General features: G+C 40.2%; 1 long non-coding RNA gene across 1 annotated transcript; it reads right to left on the reverse strand.

Moving 5' to 3' along the window:
- Positions 1-2,545: 2,545 nt before the first annotated feature.
- Positions 2,546-6,922, reverse strand: LOC137157844 (uncharacterized). The gene is made up of 3 exons (XR_010921248.1): positions 6,712-6,922; positions 4,497-4,692; positions 2,546-2,638 (listed from the first exon to the last, which is right to left on the reverse strand). It is a non-coding gene; the product is annotated as an uncharacterized lncRNA (long non-coding RNA).
- Positions 6,923-7,127: the final 205 nt, after the last annotated feature.

Raw genomic sequence — 7,127 nt, forward strand, 5'->3', positions numbered from 1 at the left:
AAGATCTTGATTTGAATATTGTTCATTCATACTGAAATTATGTAAAGTCGAAAATCCACCGCATGGTATTATCTGTCTGCAAGAAGGCAGTGTGTGAAAAATGGGCTTCAAATAAATTTTTGTATATTGGATCAATACAATGAATCCATGGCAAAAAAAAAAATATTTTTTTTTGAAGGAGGAAAACACTAAGCTTTCAGCTCAACAAGAGCATCCAACAAGGCTATTCCCTTTCTCCGTTATAATTTGCCATTTTCCTGGGCCCCATGTACAAAGAAAACTCATTCTAAACTAGAAGGAATCCAAACAGGGCACATAACCAGCCATATACTTCTTGCTGCGGAGGTCACATAAGTATTGATACCTTGGTATTGGACTGAGATGGAAACAACTGAGTAATCTCTGTTAAAGTGTCCAGTCCTATGCATGAGAAGCTTCCTTTGACTCAGTTCAGAGTACTGAATTGAGAGCACTGAGAATTTGGCCTGAGCATGTTATAAAAAGTTTTTCCAATCTCTAAGGATTAATATTTCATAGTACTCTGATCTGGAGTGTTCCCTTTCTGTGCCCCCCTTCCCCGATCTCACAGAAGGCATTCTGCTAGGCTCCACACAGAAGATGCTTTTAGGAGGAAATAAGAGGAGAAAATGATGGAAAAGGCACGTGAAGCAAATTAACGCACACAGGGCCTGATCCTTATCTATTTGTACTGAGGTAGCACCTAGGAGCTCCAGTCTTGTACCAAGTCCCCGCTGCACAAAACAGAACAAAAAGATGGTTTCTGCTCCAAAAGCTTACAATGTAAGTAGCATCCTTTCACATTAGAACAGATCCTCAGCTGGTGTAAATCAGAATAGGGTCTGGCCTATTAACAATACCTGGCAGACCTGGATCCACAGAGAAGAAAAGAAAGAAATACCTCATATTTGTAGTATCCCAGAAAGCTCACAGATATCAGAGAGCCCGCAATAAATGCAAAGGAAGTAGGCAAATACCCAGGGCTTAGAGCTGAATGGAACAAGGCTTGGGAACACCTGACCTGTTCAGACTGCTTGACAGAGCAGTTCAACAACTCCACAGAGCAGATGCAGGATTGCAGGGGCAACATAAGGAAAACATCTCATAGTGTATGTGTGGGGCAGGAATTGGGGGAACAACATTCAAAATCCAATAAGCCTTTTATATGGATAGTAACAAGACTCAGCCATTTTGGGAAGATTAGTTCTCATGCTGTCACATGGACAACAGAGACCACCAAACATGTTATACAGTTTAATGATGCTCTTCTCCGAGCCAAATATGGTATATTATGAGGTAGAATGCCTGTGTGGGACTGGAGTCTGTTGGCCCCATCCAGCCATTTTGTTTTAGGTTTTCTGGGGTGGGGGGTGGGGGGTATCTTCTCCATCCTGCTTTCATTGGGTCAAAATCGAAGATTATTTCTGAAGGGAAGTTGATCGGCATTTGGAGCAGATGAACATACCTCTTTAGAAAGCATTGCTCAACCGTTACTTTGGGAAGAGTGCCAGTTATCACACCTATCATTAAACTCCACAGTACTTAGTCTGGGATTATCTCTAAATGGCAAATCTCAAGAAAGCACCATTGATCATAATAAATAAAACATACACAGGAATCTCCTGCGGGATAGTGGATAGTGTTTATCCATCTAGTAATCCCAATTTTAAACTCTGAAGTGGAAAATCCCCTCATCCCAGTATGTTTTTAATAGATATTTTATTCTTGAACTGTGCCACATAAAAAGGCACCAAGTACTCCAAATTTTCAGTGGAAGTTTCTAGTCCTCTTAAGAATTTTTATCTGGATTCCACTTCATCGTTTGTCTTTTCATCTTTAATATTCTCCAGTAGTACAGCTGCAATAAATCAGAACAGGAAAGTCTACTTTCCTAGGAGCTGGATCAAGGCACATACATATACCTATGTTGATGACCTTTTTAACATTTTTATTGATTTGTATTACCTTAGTGCCTAGGCCCCTGGCATGGATAGGGAACTCATTGTGCTACGCATTGTACAAACACAGAACAAAAGATAGTCTCTTGTGATCTTTTACAAGTGTCAGCTACTCTAATACGGCCTTATAAATTAGAGGATATGCAATAGTATTTTGTTTATTTCAGATGATAGTTTTGGTTGTTTTGAGAGGTTTTCTTAAGCCAATATTTTCTCTTTGACAGAATAAATCTTTTAAGTTAATTTGTCTGACAACTCTGAAAGTCCAGGGGAGACACATGAGCACAGAATAATTGTGCAGTTTGAGTCTTGAATCTGTTTGAGACTTGGATTGTCTCAGAATTCCAGAAAGTGAACTAATATTAGCAAATATGTACTTAGGTAAGGCATGCAGATGATCAAAGAAAACAGCAGTTGACTGAAGCAAAGGGTAAAATGTTAAAAACAGAAAGATTAATCATAGATCCAAATTCAAGAGAGACGTCCAGTTGTGCAATTTCATTGGTTCTTTCTCTGCCTGTGGTGTGGGAAAGTGCTATGGTGGGAGGGGGAAAGGACACGTGTATTTACTAGCTCTGCACTGGATCTGTCTGTGTTCAGGCAGCCAGGGCAATAGCTGATCACAGCAGCACTCCTTGCTCAGTGCAGAGGAATTGGGAGCCCTGTAACAAACAGACCTTGTAAATGCATGGAAGCTGTTTAAGGAGCACCAGCAAGTCACATGGATTGGCTAGTTAGGTCACTGAGTGATTCGAGCCACTAGAAATGAGTTCACTAAATCCAATATGCTCCCAACTAGTGGTGTCCAAATAACTGATTTTTCAGTTCATTGGCCAAACTGAAAAATTGAAAAAATTATTTCAAGGCAAACCTGAAACAATTTTTTCCAAATTTTTCAACTAACCCATCTGTTCGACCCGAACCCAAATGTTTTGCTTCATTGTAGAAGGGTTTCTACCTACTTTTTTTTTTTTTTTTTAAATAAAATTGAAGTAAAATTTAAAATGAAAAGTTGTTTTGAACTGAAAAGTCAAAATGTACATGGAAAATGTAACATCTCCTGTCAGTACTGTAGTCTGGGGTCTACAGTCAAAGGCACGGTCTAGTTTTAAGGCTGGTAACCCTACTGAAATATTAATTTGGGGGAATCATGAAATTCCAGGGAAGTTGATGCCATTTGTTTGTGAAAGGCTATTCTTTGAAAGCTCTAATTCAACTGTATTTATTGGTGATTAAATGTTAAACTAATTGTTCTGTTACCGTCTATTGCATTTTTTCTGAGGATACATTTAAAGGGCAACACATTTGCATAGCATTTTCATATCCTTGTTCTCAAAAAGCCTTAAGGAATCTGGACTATGATCTGAGGTTGCCAACTCACTGCTAGTCTAACATTCCTTCCATTTACATTTTCTGTGCTAGTGCAAAAGATGAACTGCCACTGAACAATTCATTGATTCTCTTTGAAAATGATATTGGCGAAGCTGGGGAGCCAGACTGCGAAGGGTTAAAAATATTAGCTGGTACCAGAGTGCTTTTACAGCTTACCCCTGGCATCTGACATGGATCTTCAAAGTGAAATTATTTTGAAGTCATGTTTAAATATTAAACACTAATGTTCTTCTTTTGAGAGGTAAGCCACTATGAAAACCTTTCATTTTTTAATTAAAGCATCTAGAGACAAATATATTTAAACTCTTAGTTCCCGATCATCTTCTTAATAGAAAATACAAAGTGAAAGTTGGTAATAAAGAGGACAGAAATGCAGTGTCCAGCAGAATGATTCTGAGCAGCTCAAATGGGTGAAGAGAAAGGAGAGAGATGAGCAGCAGAAGAAGAGGCGAGACGCAGAGCAGTATTGAGAGCGAAGGAAAAGAAGCATTATGTACACAGCAGCTGGAGAGAAACTGTAAGTATTAAATACACCAATATTGTCTATCCCTATTCAGCAAAATGCTTAGCAGATGAAGAATTTTAGACACATGCTTGAGTCCAATTGACTTCAGTGGTATTTCAACATGTGCCTGTATTGAGCAAGTACTTTTGCTGAATAGGGGCAGACTTAAATATTCGTTTGCTGAATCAGAGCCCTCTGCAACCCCATTATTGCCAATAGGAACACAAAGGAGTATACATCCAAGGTTTTGTCCACAGCAATATAATTCCATCTCAGTTCTGATGAGAATAATCAAGCATTTCAGCTAGTTCCTGCTAGTGGTTAATAATGTCATCAGAAACCACTGAAAGACAATATTATAAAAACATAGAAGCCTGTAAAGTTTATCTTTTTGCTATTGATCATTATCGCCAGCAAGCAATGTCAGAAAAGTAACTGATAAAAACACTTGCACATTACAATTTGGAGTGTAAATGATTTTAACTTCTTAAACAGTGGTTGGAGAATAGTGCAGAGGCTGGGCGTGGAAAGGGAACAGAAATTGTTGGGCAAAAGACAGAGTGGGGCACCTGAAATATAAATTAGTGTAGAGAAAATGATGAGACAGAGTGGGGAGAAGTTACCTTAAACAATGCATTTCCAAAAATGTACTTTAATTAAAGTTTCATTTCCTTCTGGTTCTGTTGAGATGACAATCTACCCACGGTCTGGGCAGCGCTTTCAGGGCGATGTGTGAATCAAGTCAGAATATAGCCAATAAGGTGTGCTATTGCCTAGAAGAATGTCCCTCTTCCAGTGAAGCTTTCCAGATAAGTGAATCTAGCAAACAACATATCAATATTTAATGTAGACTATTTTATTAGAAATAATAGGGAAAACAGACCTCTGTTTAACTTTCAGTCATTGGCTGCTTTTTTAAACACCTTTTTATTCATTTTCTAAGCCAACTCAATTAATCCTTATGGAAAAGTCCTTTAGAATTTAACAGGGATAAAACTAATATAGATCTATAGAAACTGGATCAGATTCCATAGAAGTTACTCCAAAAAACAAGGGGGTCAGATCCTCTATTCGTGTAAATTGGCATAACTGCAATGAAGTAAATACTGGCTTATACCAGTGAAAGATTTGGCCTGTAGAATTTAACAGAGAATGACATCTTTTCTTTTGAGCCTTCCTACAGAATACTGTAGCAGTGATAGGATTTTCTATTAAATCTTATGGGATGGTTCAAAACACCTGCAGAAAGGCTGTAATTTTCTATTGACTTCTATAGGACTTTTCTATAAAAGCTGTCTTTGTTTCTCCCCTTTTTTCTAACCCTCCTTCCTTCCTCCCTCATGAGACTGGCTCATTTGCAACATTTTGGCTGCAATCCTGCTGAGTTTCATTTTCACTTTTTTATCAAGAAATCAAAATCTTTGGAATTAAACCCCCCCAATATTGAATTTTCAATAGCAGGCGAAAATTACACTCTACATGAGAACAAAGAAAACAATGCTTCAAGCTCAGAGCGCTGACGTTGGAGCTGCAGTGATGACGTTCAAGCAACATGGGACAATGGGGAAAACATTTAAAAATGAGAAAGTCATTTTTGGAGCTCAGCTACAGATAAAAAAGAATAAATCCAGTTGCAGCAGAAGAAACAAGGGAAAGAAATTTTCAACTGACAGCTGAAGGAAGACTCTCAGGAGGAAAATATTACCTGTTATTCCACCTTAGATTCCAGGGTGGAAGTCAAATGTAAAGTTTCTGTGTTATTGATATATTTCTACAAAAGGTGATGGGGTAGTACATTAAAGGAGGTGATTCATAATAGGAGGTAACGTAGCATCTAATATTATGGCTGGTTAAGGGCACAATTCTGCAACACTTCGGTACAGAGGAACTTACTCTTGCAAGAGCCCCATTGTCTTTATTTCCACTGGCATTTGGTGTGTGGTTCAGAGAATGCATTAATGGAGATTTGCACTCTCCTCAGCTGCAGCTAAATGGCTGTGTCTATGTTAATATTTTTCTTAATAAAATCCCCTACCAGTGTCCTACCACTGATGTGGCAGCAGCAGCACGTTCAGGCTACTGGCAGTCTGTGGTGTTTTAACTACCATTTAGATGTGGTCCAAGCTACGTTAATCACCACTGTAATTAAAATACCAGTGCCTTGTATAACACATCACTAAGATTTGCACCTTTTTTTTTTCCCCAGCCCCAGCAAAGTATCCTCCTTTATTTGCTAGATGTGCATGAGTGTTTGTATTTATGTAGGTGAAGGTTAGAGTTTGAAGAGTTTAGTGTGTGGAGTTTCTAGGGTGTTTGCCTCTAAAGCTCCTGGTACAGAGAAGACGCTATCAAATAATCTCCAAGAGATGGTGCATTACAATTCCTACGCCACACTCTGCAATGGAGTTTGTTACACAACTATCAAGTATGGTGAGCCAGATAAACCATGCAACCTCACAGACTTCAGACTTTCAGGATTTCATAGTGTTCCTGATCTTGTCCCACTGAAGTTAATGAAAGCGTGATAGGGTGCTTAGAGGACAAGGCAGCCTAGCAGTTAGCACAACTTGCTTCTGGACCCTTGCTTCTCTGACCAGACAGCAGAGGTGCCTAATTCCTGACCATAGACCAGAAATCTTCTGGCCTCCATCTGCATCTGGGCCTCAGCACTTAAGGGGTGTGGTAGGGGGACCTAGGACCTCTCTTTCCAGTCAGTCCTAGCCCAAGGATCTGTGGGAAGCAACACCATCAGGGTCCTCCTGGCAGAGAGTCTAAGTCCATTGCCTATGTCCCTTGGGGGTATAGCCCCTATAGTGGAGACAGTCTGTAGTGGCTCACCTGAAGTAACACCTCCTCATGGTTCTTGTGCGGCATCTGCTGTGGCCTCAGGTCCCTCTAGGTGGGAGCAGGTATAAGATTGGAGGGTCCTAGCCCCACAACATCCTTAAAGTCAAATAGTAAAGTTCATTCCCTGCTGGGTGTTCCCCAGTCTCCCTTAGACAGAGACACAATGCTTCTCCCCCCAGCCAGTGTCAAACTTGAAATAATGGTCCCCTCATGCAGAAAGGCAGAGGTACCTCCTGGCTCTTCACCAGTCAGCCCAGCACTCAGCCTGGTGGTGTGCTCCCTTTCTTCCCTCCTCCCCCTTCCCCATTGACATTGGCTGCAGGTGTAACAGGGTGGGGCTAGCCGGGCCATTAGGTTCTCTTTAACCCCTTTTCTGCTGGTGTGAGGTTTCTCTGCTCCATTGCAGG

The sequence above is a fragment of the Emydura macquarii genome, unplaced genomic scaffold, assembly GCF_026122565.2.
Source record: "Emydura macquarii macquarii isolate MOO-44397 ecotype Brisbane River unplaced genomic scaffold, CSIRO-AGI_Emac_v2 contig_1597, whole genome shotgun sequence".
In the NCBI taxonomy this organism is placed as follows: Eukaryota; Metazoa; Chordata; order Testudines; family Chelidae; genus Emydura; species Emydura macquarii.